General features: G+C 41.6%; 1 protein-coding gene across 8 annotated transcripts in view; it reads left to right on the top strand.

The window, feature by feature from the left end:
* The window catches only part of SEMA5B (semaphorin 5B), a 333647-nt gene that overhangs the window by 68475 nt on the left and 248114 nt on the right, over nt 1-17058 (top strand). For 7 of the 8 annotated variants that reach the window (XM_033162647.1, XM_033162631.1, XM_033162594.1 and 4 more), the window contains exon 2: nt 1059-1140. The exons of the other annotated variant lie outside the window; for it this stretch is intronic. The gene's annotated coding sequence lies outside the window, so the exon portion shown is untranslated. The remainder of the gene's footprint in view (nt 1-1058; nt 1141-17058) is intronic. 8 annotated transcript variants of the gene reach the window in all.

The raw sequence follows: 17058 nt of genomic DNA, 5'->3' as shown, positions 1-17058 counted from the left end.
TTTGACAACTCCATTCTGAAGTACACACACACACACACACACACACACACCAGCCCTCGTTTGCAGCAGCCCAATTTGTCCATGAACCATCTGCTGCTTATTTAGTGTTTAAATTGATCACCACTAGAGATTTAATACAGTGGTAGCATCTATTTGTTCATCCTTTTGTTTTTGTAAACAGTTATTCTGTAGTGTTTAATCAAGGATGGATTTTGTTTGATACGTTATAAAATCGAGTTATATCTTGTGCCCTGTAAAGTTGATAATTTTTTGGGAATCCTGTGCAGCATTTGTCCTATTCTGCAAAGTTATGCAGAAGTGCTGGGTATTTCTTTGATCAAGAATGCCCTTTAAAGCTTCCAGCTTTATAGGCAGTTGACTAATTGTAGACTGAGAAACAACAGATATTCAGAACTCCCATGTGTGAAGAAGGGTTCTTTTAGAGGAGAATTTTGTCCAATGAGTATGCCCTAGAGACAGTCTTGGACTTTGTAAACAGCAGCAAACCGTCTTCATGCTGCTCATCAAACCCTGGGGTAAGAAAATGAGACCAAATTGTTTTAAAGACTTGCCAGGAATTTTGTCAAGGGTAAAACAAAATATCACCAGCCAATTAAGTCTAATATTTCTTTGATGTACTGCATCTCCCTAAATAAATGCTGCAGCTATAGTTCTTCTGTAGCTATAGCTAATATTTATCCCTTACAATACTACCTGAGAATTATAATTCCAGGTGTTGCCTTCACCCAACACTGAATAGCTATGAAGAAGTAGCTTGTTTTTTTTTTTGCTATGAGAAGTAGCTTGTATGTCTCCCATTGAGGTGTTGACCAAGCATGAAGCCAACTAAGCTTTTTAACAATATAATAGCATCAAATTATCTGAGGTCATTTTCTGCAGGCCCTTGTGAGTTCTGTATGAGCTCTGTACCTGTGCAGAGCAGTATCTCAAAACCTTCTGGAGTTAAAGAGCACGAATAGGAGTGAAATCCCTGTGGTTTCATGGACACAGCACAGGGGCTTCCCAATGGAGTGATGAATGCTCTCTTCTTTCTTCAGCTCTAGGAGGTTCCAAGATTTGTTTGGCACAAGACCCAATGTGTGTGTCTCCAAGATGACTATTTGAAGAACATCAGCTACAGTAAGCAGTCTGTCTTTGGATATATTTGCTAAAGGTAGCACCACATACACAGGATGTTGATGTAAGAAGGAGCTTCACTGTACCATCTCCAAAATATGCCCCAGCTTCAGCTATGTGCTTCTTTTAGAAAAAGTAGACTATATCACAGTAGAGCAAAGTTGCTATTCTGAGTGCAAGCTGAACAGGTCTAAATAGTGATGGTAGTGTGTGTGTGTGTGTGTGTGTGTGTGTGTAAAGTACAAAATGACTAATCATTGAACTATTCTACAATTAAGTTCAGTTTCATGTCCTGGCCTGTATACTAACAGCCAGATGAGTTCACAATAAGATGTCAGACCTGCAAATGAGTTTGATGCCAAGGTCATGTAGATTTTCCAAATAATAATTGTGTCAATGGAATAGTTGAGAGCTACAGAACTTCACAGGCATCTCTGCAGATATACATATATTATGGGTTAGGTTTTTTATTATAAATTTGTATACCACCCTTCATCTGTAGCTCTCAGGGCAGTTCAAAATATAAAAACAAAGATAAAAACACAAAATGCACAATAAAAACAGGAACACACAGGCGCACACACACACTTACACTTACTTCCCCAGTCTCTCTTCCGACAGAGGTCATCATACAAAGTGTCCAAAGCAGTTTCTGGGCCCAAACTGGGACCAAATCCCGATAGAAATTCAGTTTCCTCCAAGAGCTCCTGGATCTGGTCCATGAACACAGCTCAATAATTTTGCTCAAGAAGGGGAGGTTGGCCTTTGGCCAGTAATTGCTTAGGTTTTCTTAACCCAGAGAGAGTTTCTTGAGGAGTGGTTTTACCACTGCCTCATTTAAGCAGGCAGGGAACCCTCTTTCACAAGGAGACATTAATTACCTTCCTGGCCCAGCCAGCTGTCCACTAGCCAATAGGGGTAATTAAAGGGTAATTATAAATCTTCTAAATCATACTAAAAAACATTGCAGCAGTGTGCACTAAAAAGTACAATGGAAATCATTAAAACATCATAAAATGCAGGACAATTTGACCAACTATGAACAGGATTCTCTAGAATGCTTGATGAAACAAAAATGCTTCTCAGCAGGTGGAGAAACTTCAGAACTGCAGTTGCTTGGCTAATTTCAATAGGAATAATGTTCCAAGGTATTCTTTGGAAAGCCAGGGTGTTGAACGGGCTCCAAAGTGTTGGAGAGGGCTGCTCAGGAGGGATTATGTTGATATTCCACTTTATCCTGCCGTTGTGAGACTAGAGCATTGACAGGATCTATCAACTGGAAAATCGCCCAGAGTATTCAGTCGCTGAGGGCAGATGGTCTGAATAGATCCCCACTACTGCAGCATGGGGTGCCCCAGTAGAAGCTGCAACTCCAAACTTCACCTCAGACAAGTATTTTGCCATGCAATGAGCCAAACACACAGGTGCATTGTGAGCTGTTCTTTCAGATCTATTGGGAGTTTGGGGAGTTGGAAATAAGTTGGTGGAAGGGCTCCTAGCTGTTTTATGAGGAACAACAGCTTTCTTGGTGCATTGAACTTACCACTGTTGCAGTCAGTGCTGGACTAAACAGACTTCTGACAATCTTTATGTTCACCAGGGCGGAGGGCCAAATGGCAGATTGCTTCCTGCATTCATTTAGCATTCCAGAAGTTGAATTCCCATCCCTGTCATGCAATAATTCTTGTGTTGTGGATTGTTTTAGTTTCAAACCCTATGGGGATTGCCTGTTTTTAAATTATTTTGGCAGTGATGCAAAGATCTGCAGTGGGACTCTGGATTCTTCCCTATCCCAAACCCCCGCTACAGAGACCAGCATCCCACATGGGTTGACTGACTGCTCTCAATAGGAAAGCATTTCAAAAGTCGTTTGTCAGTGGGTGAACTGCCATGGAATGGGCAGGAGGGTATCAAAAGTTTTGTTGGGTTGTTTTACCTGTAATTAATCACTCAGCAGAAAGAAGCCCTGTGGAACGCCCTCCCATCACAGGTCAGGGAAATAAACAACTACCTGACATTCAGAAAAAACCTGAAGGCAGCCCTTTTTAGGGAAGTTTTTAATGTTTGATATTGTTGTATTTGGTTTCTGTTGGAAGCCGCCCAGAGTGGCTGGGGAAATCCAGCCAGATGGGCGGGGTACAAATAATAAATATTATTATTATTATTATTATTATTAAAGCAATTCAGGAACAAAGTTTTTCACATGAGTTCTTTAGAGATTAGAGCTTGAACACCAGCTGGTAAACCTTTTATGACAGATCTCCACCATATGATTGGGCAATTAGTTTGTCATAATTTGACTGTAAGCCAGTCAATGTTGACAAAATTTCAGATGTGATATTTTAAGCACTTTGTGAACAAAGCTCGTAAATAGCAACACACATTTCTGTTGGCTTCATGCTTGCAAGTCATAGGCAATGGCCAATTAAATACGCGTCCGAATGACGCATGATTGCACACAAACGCATGGTGCCGAACCCGGAAGTGAACTGAAAACATCCCTAAACAAGTCGCTAAAAGGGCGGGACGGGGCCAGGGTGTGCTTATGTGCACTATGCCAACGCACTCGGGGGTTGGGAACAGAACAAAATGGTCGTTGACTGTAATCAGAGAGCAATTGCTATATTTACAATACAGTGGTACCTTGGTTCCTGAACTCAGTCCGTTTGACTTCCAAAACGTTCGCAAACCAAAGCGTGGCTTCTGATTGGCTGATTGGCCCCAGAAACAATACAGACAGCCGAAATGGACATTTGGCTTCCAAAAAAATGTTCATAAACCGGGACACTTACTTTTGTGACATTCGGGAGCTTATCTGTTCAGGAGCCAAGCTGTTCGGGAACCAAGGTACCACTTTATATTGTTTGTCCCAAGTACTTTAATTAATTTGCTTCATAATAATTTCTAGAATTATTTTAAATCATTATGTGGATTACTTCATATTGGATTTCAGTGCTGATGTGTTTAGTATTTGCAAGAATTGTTATCACAATTCCTTGCAATTTTTGATCTTTTTTCATAGGAAATGCAAATAACTGTAAAAAGAGCCAGCTTGCCTCCACTCCTAATTGTTCACACTCTGAATCACCCCTGAAAGACAATTGATTGACTGACATCTAAAAATTGAATTACTTCAGCAATACACTTCACATAATATTGGCTATTTTTTAATCACTTGATTACACATTTTTTTATGAATTATTTATTTTGTTATCCAGAGAAATCCATCGTACTTTTATGGGCTATTGTATATTTAAGGAGAGAAACAAAGGCCTTCTTATTCTTATTTATTCTTATTCTCATTATTAATTTAATTTGTTTACTGCCCTATACCCGTAGATCCCAGGGTGGTTCACAGCACAAAACTACAATATAAAAAACACAAAATATATAATAAAAATAAAAGCATATATAACCCCTGTGAGGGATCCTATCCCCGATCCCTCCCCTTCAATGCTTCCCCAACCGAGACTCTCCCTAGGTTTCACTGACAACTAGGATGAATCCTAAAGTGTTCATATGGGAAATGTCTCTGGGGTACCTTAGGGCTCTACGTTTGAAAACCTCTTGCCACCTATGGGATCTCCCTACCAGGGTTCCCAACTACAGCAGTTTGCCTTCCCTTTAAGCAACTACGTGGCAACTTTGGCTTCACTGTCCAGCCCTCTGTATGACAGGAGAATAAGCAAACCGTTTCCTCTTCCACAGGAAAACTTTGTTCTCTCCTCTTAGTCACACCTCTTAAGGTACGGATACACTGTCAGAGTCAACGAACGTTGAAACACATTAAACTTTATTAGGTAACTTGAAAACATGGATGTCCAGGGTTATTACTGTTACAAATCTTCTTCTCATGTAATTCAGCTTGGTTATAATATAGCAATGGTAAAGACCTTTCCTCCCATCCCCCCAAAGCCTAACCTCTCATTATCTCTCTCCAACCCTCTTAACCCTCCTGACCAACTGCCATTCTCCCCTTTTTAAAGGGCGAAAAGTCCCGCCTCCTGCGAGTGAGCCGCCAGTCACATAGAGTGTATGTTAACTCCTAACACGCTGGGCTCCTGACCATACCCTCCCTAAGGGCTGATCCGTTACAACCCCCCTTCCACAACACATTTAAAGGGGCATCAGATGTTGTCTTTCTAAAAATTCTGCTAGAAATGCAATTATTTGCTTTTTAAAAAAATTGGGGGGGGGTTGGGGGGCAGTCTCCCATTTATCCCTTACTACATAGAAATTCCAGCAGCTGCTATTTGCATCTAAACAAGAGAGACCAGCATCAAATACCGTTTAAAACTAAAGCTAGCGATCAAGTCAGCTGGAAATGAAAGAAGCGTCACATTTCGGCTGGTACTCAATTCACATCCTGTGCATATGCACAGTTGTTGAGGGGGATGTGTCACATACACCTTCCGTAGATTAACCTGGCACCTCTGACAATGGCTATTCTTAGCATCACAATTCCACCACTGTTGTGCTTTTAAATCTCCCAGACGAGTACTGCATGTACAAGACAGCACTGAACAACACAACTGCCTTAGTGATGAGTTAAGGGCGGAAGGGACAGCACAGCGGTGGTGCTATTTACATAGGCCAGACCAGGTTACATGAATTTTTTTTGTTTGTATGTTCTCAGCTTGCATACTGCTGAATCCACTTACTTTTGAGCAATCTATGACTATTGATTGTAGGATGGTATCAGGGAGTCCACAGTTCATAGTACACACTAGGACATGCAGGTGGATCCTGCACATGTCGAAGAAAGGATGAGTTAAAGGGAGATAACGACAGAGGTGGGAAACTCAGGACAAGACAAAAAGAAGTCCCCCTTCGCACAGTACACAATCCAACTATGGTTTCCACTTCCGCAGGATTTAGCAATGGTCACCAGCAGGGACTGCTTTTAAAGGAGATCACACAAATTCCTGGAGGATATGGTCATCGATCGCTACTACAGATACTATGGTAACTGTATACTACCCTAGAGATCAGAGGAGCCTTGCCTCTGAAAACCAGTTTGCTGAGAAACATTGCACTCAAGTTGTGTCCTGCTTGTGGGCTTCCCATATGCGTCTTGTTCATGAATATGAGAACAGGATGCTGGACTAGAAAATAATCAGAAAGATTGGATACCCTTCCCCCCCCTTTTTTCCAGGCCTTCCCATCTTTAGTCTGGACCATATGGGTCTTTGGTGTGATGCAGCATTGCTCTTAGGTTCTTACACAAAAGTTCCACAGTAGGAGTTATTCCAAACTTCCCTAGCCTGCTGTCCAGCAGGTGTTTGGGACTCTTAATTCCCACCTGCCCCTGCCAGCACCTCCGGTGGTTAGGAATTATGGTAATTGTAGTCCAAAACATCGGGACGGTGCCAAGCTGGGGAAGTCTTACTCCTAAGTGCCCCTACAGGGTTGCATTCTTAGCTGCTTTGTATTACTTTTCTATATGCCGTATTTTTCTGTGTATAAGACTAGGTTCCCCCCCTAAAAAATAATGTCCAAAATTTGGGGGTTTCTTATACACGTGGGCCATCTCTTCCCATTTTCTTAAATCGGAGTCCCCCAAAATAGGGGTCATCTTATATGGATCTGGGTGTGAATTTGGTGGTGTGGCTTTTTGAATTGATTTACAAGAGTGTTGCTGAACAATAAAATCTGGAGTGCTTGCTCTAACCTTTTTTGCCTAAAGCTTCTGCATGCTTGTAAAATTATTGGGTGCTTTTGAGCTCCTGTTTTTGAAACCACAATAACCAAGCGCTAGCAGGAATTAGAAGTGATCTGCCTAGATTTATTTATTTTTAATTTGTGTTTATTAAATTGCCATGAATGCTGATTAACCAATTTTCCTCACACAGTGTTTATTTTTTGTTTCAGCTCTTTGCGTGCAAATGAGACCAGCCAGAGTGTTTTTGATAAATTGTGTGAGAATCTGGCAGAGACCATAGCACGAAATGAATGACCCTTTATGGCCTGAGTAAAATGTTGCTTTTGTAAGGCCTAATTGTAAATTTTGACCATTTCCTATTATGATGTTCTTTCCCCTTCTCCCTGCTAGCTCCTTCCTTGTCCTATTCATTTTATTTATTTTACTGCAACGCATTAACCAGGTCAGCCTCCAAACAGCAATAGCTATTTTCTCCTACAGTTTTGCTTTTGTCCTCTGCAAAACACTACCATACCTATAATAATATAAGATGTTATTCCATAGATAACCCTGTTGAAGGAGGATATTAGAGATGCCTGATTTTCTCTACTGACATCTTCCAAGCAATATTTACTATCACAGTTTATTGATTTACTGCTGTGCAGCTTTCAATCCTTTCTTCTTCTTTTTAATAGAGTTGATAGCTTTTTTTCATTTTCGTTTTTGTTTTTGTACGGCCATGACATACACTTGCACCTCTCTTATCAGGATTTTATGTGCCAGCTGATTTTTAATAACTGCATGGTTGCTGCTAAGATTAATCCCTCTTTACAACAGTGCCTCTTTCCTAAAGAGCCTTCGCAGCTGATTAGGGCCACAAATAACTCATCAAAACAAAGTTGGCAGTGTTTGATGTGCTGTGAGCTTGCAGTTATTGCCCTTTTAATGATGCAGTGGTGTGCACTTCCAGCTGTGCAGCAGCAGTGCATGGTCCCTGGCAGCTGTTAGATAGCTCATCAAATAGCTGTTGAGCATCGTCCCCTATTTGTCATAAAACTAAATGTGCCACCAGGGTTAGGAGGCTATTGACAACTGCTCCTCTCTTGCTTTACCATAGCTACCTTCTGACATGGTAATTAAGGAGGAGTTATTGTTGGCTCATAGCGGTTTTTGTTTCTTCCCCTTTCTTTACAAAGGAGCTGCTATCAAATTATCTCTGCCAGGTGATGGGAAACTTGAAATTTACTAAGCTAGCCTTTGCCCAACCAGTCATGTGATCTGTATAGCTTGTGGCCACCAAATCAAACACAGCCCACCAATCATGTATTGCTATTCCACCAGGGGCGCAATAAACTCCCATGTTTTGGCTACCTGACAGGTCTTTGGCAGCCCTTTCCATTTTTACGGCCCCTTTGAAAGGAAGTTAAAACAGGCAACCTATTGTGCCTTTGCTCGGCCACCAGAGATGGTTGGTCGGCTGAGTTTGACTTTGTTGGCTAATGTAGCTCCAGTAGGAAAGGGCTTAAAGGTCGTTGTGTCAGCTATCGGGAACAGTTTTGGAAAGGACCGCAGTTTAGACTCCTGCCTAAAGCAGTCTGACTCGTAGGTTCCTATGTACCCTGCCATAAGCCTGCTTTTGCCCTTTTATCCTATGTACATATGTCTCCTGAGAAATCTCTATTTGGGACAAGAAGCTACAGTTAGAACTGGATATGGAATAACTGATTGGTTCAAAATTGGGAAAGGAGTACGACAAGGCTGTATATTGTCTCCCTGCTTATTTAACTTATATGCAGAATTCATCATGCGAAAGGCTGGGCTGGATGAATACCAAACCGGAATTAAGATTGCCGGAAAAAATATCAACAACCTCAGATATGCTGATGATACAACCTTGATGGCAGAAAGTGAGGAGGAATTGAAGAACCTTTTAATGAGGGTAAAAGAGGAGAGCGCAAAATATGGTCTGAAGCTCAACATCAAAAAAACTAAGATCATGGCCACTGGTCCCATCACCTCCTGGCAAATAGAAGGGGAAGAAATGGAGGCAGTGAGAGATTTCACTTTCTTGGGTTCCATGATCACTGCAGATGGTGACAGCAGTCACGAAATTAGAAGACGCCTGCTTCTTGGGAGAAAAGCAATGACAAACCTAGACAGCATCTTAAAAAGCAAAGACATCACCTTGCCAACAAAGGTCCGTATAGTTAAAGCTATGGTTTTCCCAGTAGTAATGTACGGAAGTGAGAGCTGGACCATCAAGAAGGCTGATCGCCGAAGAATTGATGCTTTTGAATTATGGTGCTGGAGGAGACTCTTGAGAGTCCCATGGACTGCAAGAAGATCAAACATATCCATTCTCAAGGAAATCGGCCCTGAGTGCTCACTAGAAGGACAGATCCTGAAGTTGAGGCTCCAGTACTTTGGCCACCTCATGAGAAGAGAAGACTCCCTGGAAAAGACCCTGATGTTGGGAAAGATGGAGGGCACAAGGAGAAGGGGACGACAAAGGATGAGATGGTTGGACAGTATTCTCGAAGCTACTAACATGAGTTTGGCCAAACTGCGGGAGGCAGTGAAGGATAGGCGTGCCTGGCGTGCTCTGGTCCATGGGGTCACGAAGAGTCGGACACGACTGAACGACTGAACAACAACAACAACATATTGGTTCATTGATCTGGCCTGATCACTTGGCTTTAAGCTTTGCTCCAGTTTTCCAGTTTCTGCTTTTGGGTTTCTGTCAAGGCTAATGCGTCTAGTTTAGGACTTCATGCTTTGTGTTGCTGCCTCAATCCCAGGTTGTCCCTTGGTTGTGGTTTAGATTCTGCTCTCTTGACTCTGATCCCATTATGATTACCTGATATGGACCACTCTTTGACTCCAGGAAATATTCCTCAAATTTTGCTATACCACTTGTAGCTTGTGGGATTATAATTCTGTATTGGTGGCCTGGCTTCTCATGTCTTAAATAAATAATAGATTTTAAGCCTCCACAGCCCTGATTGTTTCCTGCTGTATCTATGGGAGTGTATTCTTGGCCATAAAGCAGATCTTAGAGTAAGTTTGAACTAGTACTATTGACTTTAAAAACGTATACTGCTTATTATTGGTTTTGGAGGTATTTTCCATGCTTGGGAATAGGAAGAAAAGTGTGTGCGCGCATATTTTAGTTATAAATTTCCCTTTAAGTAGTAGCCTACACATATTTGTATGCATTTGGTCAGTTGATTTGTTTTAAGAATTTTATTTCTTTCCCTGAAGTATGCTTGCTTGCTGTTCACCTTGTTTACTCTTTGATTTTGCCAGCCTGATTAGAAATATTGGGTTTAGGTAACCCTCTGTTTTCATGGGTTGTCCAGATAGGTCCTTATCAGACCTCCACTTATTGGACTCCTAAGAGGCCCAGTGTGATGTCATGGTTAGGGTGTTGGATACGGGTGGTGCTGTGGTCTAAGCCACTGAGCCTCTTGGGCTTCCCGATCAGAAGGTCGGTGGTTCGAATCCCCGCGATGTGGTGAGCTCCTGTTGCTCTGTCTCAGCTCCTGCCAATCTAGCAGTTCGAAAGCACACTGGTGCAAGTAAATTAATAGGTACCACTGCGGTAGGAAGGTAAACGGCGTTTCCGTGCACTCTGGTTTCTGTCACGATGTTTTGTTTTAGTCATGCTGGCCACATGACCTGGAAAACTCTGGACAAAGCGAGATGAGTGCTGCACACCATAATTGCCTTTGATTGGACTTAACCGTTTAGGGGTCCTTTACCTTTTACCTTAGGGTGTTGGATTTAAAATTGGGGCCCAGCCAATTCAAATACCTGTCCAGCCTCAAAGTACAATGGGTAACCTTGTCCACAGTGCCCATCTCTCAGCTCAGCCTATCACATGAAGTTGTTACAAGGGTAAAAGGAACTTCTTGGAGAAAAATGAGAATAATAATAAAGAAGAAGAAGCTGTGAAACAGGAGATTTGTGGGTGCTGGCATTGGCAGGAAGCTTGCACTTAAAAGCACCACATCTCATTTGACTGAAAAACCATCTACCTCTGCCCACTCCTTCATAAGCAGCTGCACACATTTGCTATTGCATCCTGTTAGCAGCAAAGCAGAAGAACTTGGGTGACAACTCTCATTAAGTTGGCATGCCCAGTGAAAATGTCTTTGCCACTTAGGCTTCCTACTTGCAGCGTGTGCTGTTTCTGTCGGTCTCTGCTGTTATTTATAGGGCACCTGTCACAATCGTGTTTAGAGAGAAGCCTTGTCTGCGTTTTATGCAAGTTCTCTGCTTTTTTTGGGAGGGGAGGCAGGATTCTGCCTGAACAGAGAATGCATTATGCAGCAAATCTTACTTTATATTGTGGGAACACACATTCAAATATGGAGCACATGTTGCGTCTTGTAACATTTCCTCCCGTTTGTAGAACATATGTATTTATTGCCCATTGCCTAGAAGTGGATAGGATGTGTGCTGGTGTAATGTTCTGCAATTTTTTATCTTCACTACTACAGACCAATGAAAGCATGATTATTGCTACTTGGGCTCATTTATAGTATATTTCATTTTCATTGGTAAAGTGCCAGTGTGAGATGGCAGATTGACATCCTGAGTTGCTCTGCGCTTTATGTTAAATCTCTTGCTATAGTGTGTCAGAGCTTAATTTATTTAAATATTTGAATCAATCACATTCCCCTTCCTAACCCCCCCCCCCACTTTGGAGGACTGAGTCTTAAGTTTCGTTGCAAATGTTGTGGCTCCATCTTTTAACTATTTCAGCTGCGTCATCTTAAAAGCCCCAAAGGTGTTCTTCAGAGAACTGAAAGTGATTTGAAATAAAATTGCTGCTCATAGTGGCCTAGTTTGGATTATCATTCCAGGCTCCATCAACCACAGTTTATGAAGCTATGAAAGAGTCTTTGTGCTGAGCGCTTCTCCCACGTCCCACCCCTTCATATGCCGACTTCACTTCACGGATTCTGATTTACGTTCACTTAGAGTTTCTTGTTATGTACAAATAGGAAAATCTGGCCTTAATGTTGGTTAACAAATCAGACAGGTTAATAGGCATCGCAATTTTTTTGTATTGTCTCAAAGCAAAATCCACATGACCACCGTCCATAGTGGGTCAAATGAAATAGATATGTGCACCATGAAAAACTAAACTTGTCTCAAATTACTTTCAGTTCATTAAATCCCCCCCCCCAACTTTAATCTCTTGAGTCTAGGCTGACAAAATTAGGAATGGATTTTTAGAGATTAGACCCAAAATTATTTATGTATTATAGAAATAATGTTACCCTTCATCTGAGGTTCACGGAGTGGTTTACAATATAACAGCTTGTGCCCCATTTTAAACCTGTTCACCTAATTTTTTTTATCCATGTGACTTTAGAAAGTAAGTGGAGTAATATGTCAAGTTACCCAAGTCAGACGTTATTTCTATTAACCTTAAAGACATTTCTCGAAGTGCCTTCATTAGCTAGTATTTGGAGCCTATATTTAACCGGGCACAGTGCAGAAATGCTTAGACTGCACAGTCTTTGTACAATTCTGCTTTGTCTTACACTAGCTCTTGGCTCAGTTTGCCAAGTATGATTCTGCAGCACCCAAAACCCAGCCTAAAAGCCCTGATTAGATTTCAGGTAGAACTGGGTCAGGCAATAATGTATTGCCATAGTAGCAGCATTTTCAGGAGTGGATGCATATTCAAGGGCAGCAAAACACTCAAGGATACAGCAAAGTGAAGGTGAAAATAAACAATCAATTAAACTGTGGTTGCTGAGGGGGAAATGCAACTTCTTAATTTAAGGGTAGCTCATATACAGTACATGACAGTAACAGCAGTCACTTTTGAAAAAGCCATTTTTAAGATAACACGGGCAGAATATGATTGACCATTGAGATAAAGCCCAAGAGCTGCACCATGTTTACAATATAACAGGTTTACAATATAATGAACTGCTGGTTCTCATTGTGGCACCCACCCTGTGGAACGCCCTCCCATCAGAGGTCAAAGAGATAAGCAACTACTTGCCATTCAGAAAATACCTGAAGGCAGCCCTGTTTAGGGAAGTTTTAAATTTGTGACATTTTAATGTATTTAATATTTGTTAGAAGCCGCCCAGAGTGGCTGGGGGGACCCAGCTAGATGGGCGGGGTGCAAATAAAATAATAATAATAATAATAATAATAATTGTGACTAGCCATGTAAAGAACATATTGTTCTGTAGGTTCTAGCTCATTTTTGATAGTCACAGTGATGCATAAGGTAATTTCTTCAGGGCACAATGAGGGCAAGAATATACATGGCCTATCTTAATGTGATATTGGCAGAATAATGTACACTTGAAAGGTGTATGTTCCTAAGTTAGGGCTTGTCAACACTTCCATTTGTCCAATGTCTAGAAAGTGTGGGTGTGAACAGTTTTCAGTTTGCCCCGCTGCTTTCCCTGGGAAATCTCCCTCTTCCCTGCTGAAACATAGCAAATGTTAATCCGGAGGAAACCCAGTTGACGTTTGCTTTGATTTAGCAGTAAAGAGGGAAAGCGGCAGGCCCAAGCAGTAGTGTGGATGAGCCATTAGTGTGGCAAGGAGCAGGAAGAGAGGAAACTGTACTATCTGACCTGCCTTCCTTTTAGTCTTCTCCTTGCAGACTGAGACAATCTGCTGTCTCTGAAGTCCACAATATTTCTGGTGGATGCTGTTAAAGTAAGGCCACTCTTGAGTTTGTTTTTTGTTTGTTTTTTGTTGATTTGCAGTTTTACCTCTGTATATAAACTGCAATGGCTGGCAGTGGATGCAAATATCTATTGATACATTTTCCTTTAGCATTGTTTTATTTTAAGACAAACAGGGCAACTTCTCCTTCCTCTTCACTTTATTTTAAAGGAAGCCTCTACTTAGGTGTGTATACTTGGATATACCAGTATCATACTGTCTGAGAAATGCAAACAGTTAATCAGAGAGATGCAGTGCTAATACTACACTGTCAGTATCTTCTTTTGGGAAGTGACAGCTTTGAAAATTGCCTTAGTGAGACATGGGGTGACCTTGAACATGCCTCACTTCTTTACAGTGTGCACAACACAAAATAAATACTCAATTCCTTTTTTAGATTTGTCTCCTTTATAATTTCAACTTTTGGGTTGGTAATATACTCCTTAGTGCATTTTTGTACGCAAGGATTACATCACCTTTAAGCCTCTCTTGTGCTGTTTATGTTTACATCTTATAATGGTGAAAATGAAAAGGAAGAAGTGGAGGAGAGTCATTTATAATATGAGTGGGCATATTAGCCAACACTGCTTTTACACTTTTTCATCACAAGCAAGCCCAATTGAAGCAAGAGCTGGAATGCTGTTTACCAAATGTTTTTCTAAAAAATAAATAAATAAAAATCTTCTGGAAGTAACAGGAGAGTTTGCTACAATAGATTTTAAACAGCTTTATGACACTGCTGGTAAATATGTGTTTAGGGAGATACTAAAATGCAGTTCATCAATCGGATACGGCATAACATCATCTTCAGAGTTATTAAGGTGTATTGGCTGAATGAATTTGCAGTCCCTACAGGAGTGGATGTAGTAAAAGTCTGTGAAATGGTACCAGGTGCAGAGGAAGCGTCTTTAATTGAGGTGCATGAGTTAGAGTCCAACAACATCTGGTGGGCCAGACATTCACCACTCCTCCTGCAGTAAGTTATCCAGGCTGGTTTCAACTCTGTGGGGGCTCCTCTGTGATTCCTGTGGCACCTCCTCATTGCAGCTTCTTTTTCTGTTTCTCAATCTCTTAACCCTCTGTTCTGTGGAAGTCTGCTATTGGTTGATGGGTGGGACTTCCCTGCTCACAGCAGTGGGGGAGAGAGGAGGGCAAGGTAACACCACCCATGTGATGTTGTGAGTGGAGAGGAGGAAAGGGAAGCAGTGAGGAGACTGCATGACTTCTGCTGCTGGCCTGCACGCTGCACTTCACATGTGGTCCTCCAGATGTTTCTGGCTGACAGCTCCCATCCCCTCCAACCAGCATGGCCTGTGGGCAGGATGATGGGACTAAATATGGAAGACCACAGGGTCCCCATGCCTTCTGGGAGCTTCCTATGAATGCTGTTTGGAAATGATGTCTGGTATTGAGTGGAAGGAACATACCTGACTACCAGCTTGTTCTAGGCACAGTTCTAAGTGCTGGTTTTGAGGTCTGAAATCATAATAGTTCAGTATCTGGTATCTGAACTATCTAGATAGATGATCTATCTATCGTCTATCTATCTAATCTGTCTCATTTATATTCCACCTTTCCTCAAAGGAGCTCAAGGTGGCACACCTGGTTCTCTTCCTCTCAATTTTACCCTCACAACACCCCTGTGAAGTAGGTTAGGCTAAGATATTGATTGGCCCAAGTTTACCCAGTGAGTTTCATGGTTGAGCAGTGATTTGAACCCTGGTCTCCCAGGCTGTAGTCCAACACTGTAGCCACTACACCATTTTTTTGCATAATATTAAGGCTTTTGTTGTAGGCCCAGCTCTGAACTTTCCTGCCTTCTGAAGTGAGAGACCTGATTATCAGTGTCAGGGCCTTATTGTTAGTGGTGCCCTATTTATGGAACTTCCTCTCCATGACCATTTGCTTAGCACCTTTCTTAAGTGATTTTTGCCAAAACATCTCTTCAGGCATTTAGTTCTGCATGAACTATAAAGGTCCTTGTTTGGTCTAATTTTGTTGCTGCTTTATTGCATGTGATTATGCCTTAATATTGGTGAACTGTTTTTGTTTTTCAAAAGTTAGGACGGGAAGGAAGGTAAGAAAATTTGACCAGGCATTCTGGTATGCTCAACAGCTTGTGGTGAGACAGAAGACAAACAGGGTCTTTGTATGTACATTCCATGTCAACACAAATGTTCTGCCACAAATGTCAGGTCGACTTTCCAAGTGTTGACATGGTGTGTTGTACATATAAAGTCCCTAGTTGTCTTCTGTCTCACCACAAGCTGTTACGCATAGTAAGGCATCCCAGAATACCTGCTCCAAGGATAAGCTACTTTGCATCCACCGAAGATGCGGATATTGTGTCACTTTATAGGAGGTTGGTGTGGCTCAGATAGTTTGCCATTGCTCTGATTCTTCAAGTTAATGTCATCTTTCCCCCTCCATTATCTACTTCCAGTAGATTGTCCAATATATTATATAAATATATTGTACATTTTGCAAGAAAAACCTCCAAAAGTTTGGGAGAGCTGCTTAATTTTTTGAAACAAGAGGGTGGGAGGGAGAGAGTATTAAAAATGTAAATCTGTTTCTTCCTATGACCCCTTGGAATGTCAGTTTGTAACCACTATCTTCACCTTCTAACATCTTTCTTTGGTACCAATTTACCATTGGCTTGGAATAGTCCATGTAAATCAGGGGTCAGCAAACTTTTTCAGCAGGAGGCCAGTCCACTGTCCCTCACACCTTGTGGGGGGCCGGACTATATTTTGAAAAAATATATGAACAAATTCCTATGCCCAGAGATGCATTTTAAATAAAAGGACACATTCTACTCATGTAAAAACACGCTGATTCCTGGACCGTCTGTGGGCCGCATTTAGAAGGTGATTGGTCCGCATCCAACCCCTGGGCCTTAGTTTGGGGACCCCTGATGTAAATCCTCCAACTTTTGTGTTTTATTTTGGTAACATTATTTACAGCTGTAATGTAAATCTGCCTTGCTTTGTCTCCAGTCTTTCAAAATGTGTGCATCTTTTCCAGAGGATGCGCTAGGCTAGTGCAGCTTGTGCAGAATGAAGTGAGAATCAATGACTTGTAAGTGTACTCACTGAAGGCTTGTCTGAGAGCCAGACTGATGCCCTCCACGATAAGCTGCCAAAGTGACTCTCAGAAGGCTCTGGAGGGAATGCAGATTCATTTGAATCATTTCCCTTAAACTCAGATAGGGAAATGTTCTTTCCCATTAAGATCAAACACCCACAGTTCTCTTGCTTCAAGAAAACACCTTCTGAAGTTCAAACTCTGAAGATCTTAACGATGATTTTCTTAATTAGACTCTCGCTTAACGAAAGAATTCAATATGTTCGTGGGAGGACTTTTGCTGTTTCCCGCCACCCGCACCCTGAAGATACCAGGTCTGCAAAAGAAGGAAGAGTGTTAAAAGAGAACTGGTTTAAAAGACCAGCGCTGTAAAATTGAAACAGTAGGATTCGGCAAACGATGGTGCATAGGATTGATGGTGGCAAAGTTGACACCAGCTATTGTTGTTTATATACTTAGAAGTATAACCACGTAATGGCTAAGAT

Source organism: Lacerta agilis, chromosome 1, assembly GCF_009819535.1.
Source record: "Lacerta agilis isolate rLacAgi1 chromosome 1, rLacAgi1.pri, whole genome shotgun sequence".
In the NCBI taxonomy this organism is placed as follows: domain Eukaryota; kingdom Metazoa; phylum Chordata; class Lepidosauria; order Squamata; family Lacertidae; genus Lacerta; species Lacerta agilis.
The sequence above is the reverse complement of the archived record's forward strand: the minus strand, read 5'-3'. Positions and strand labels throughout refer to the sequence as shown.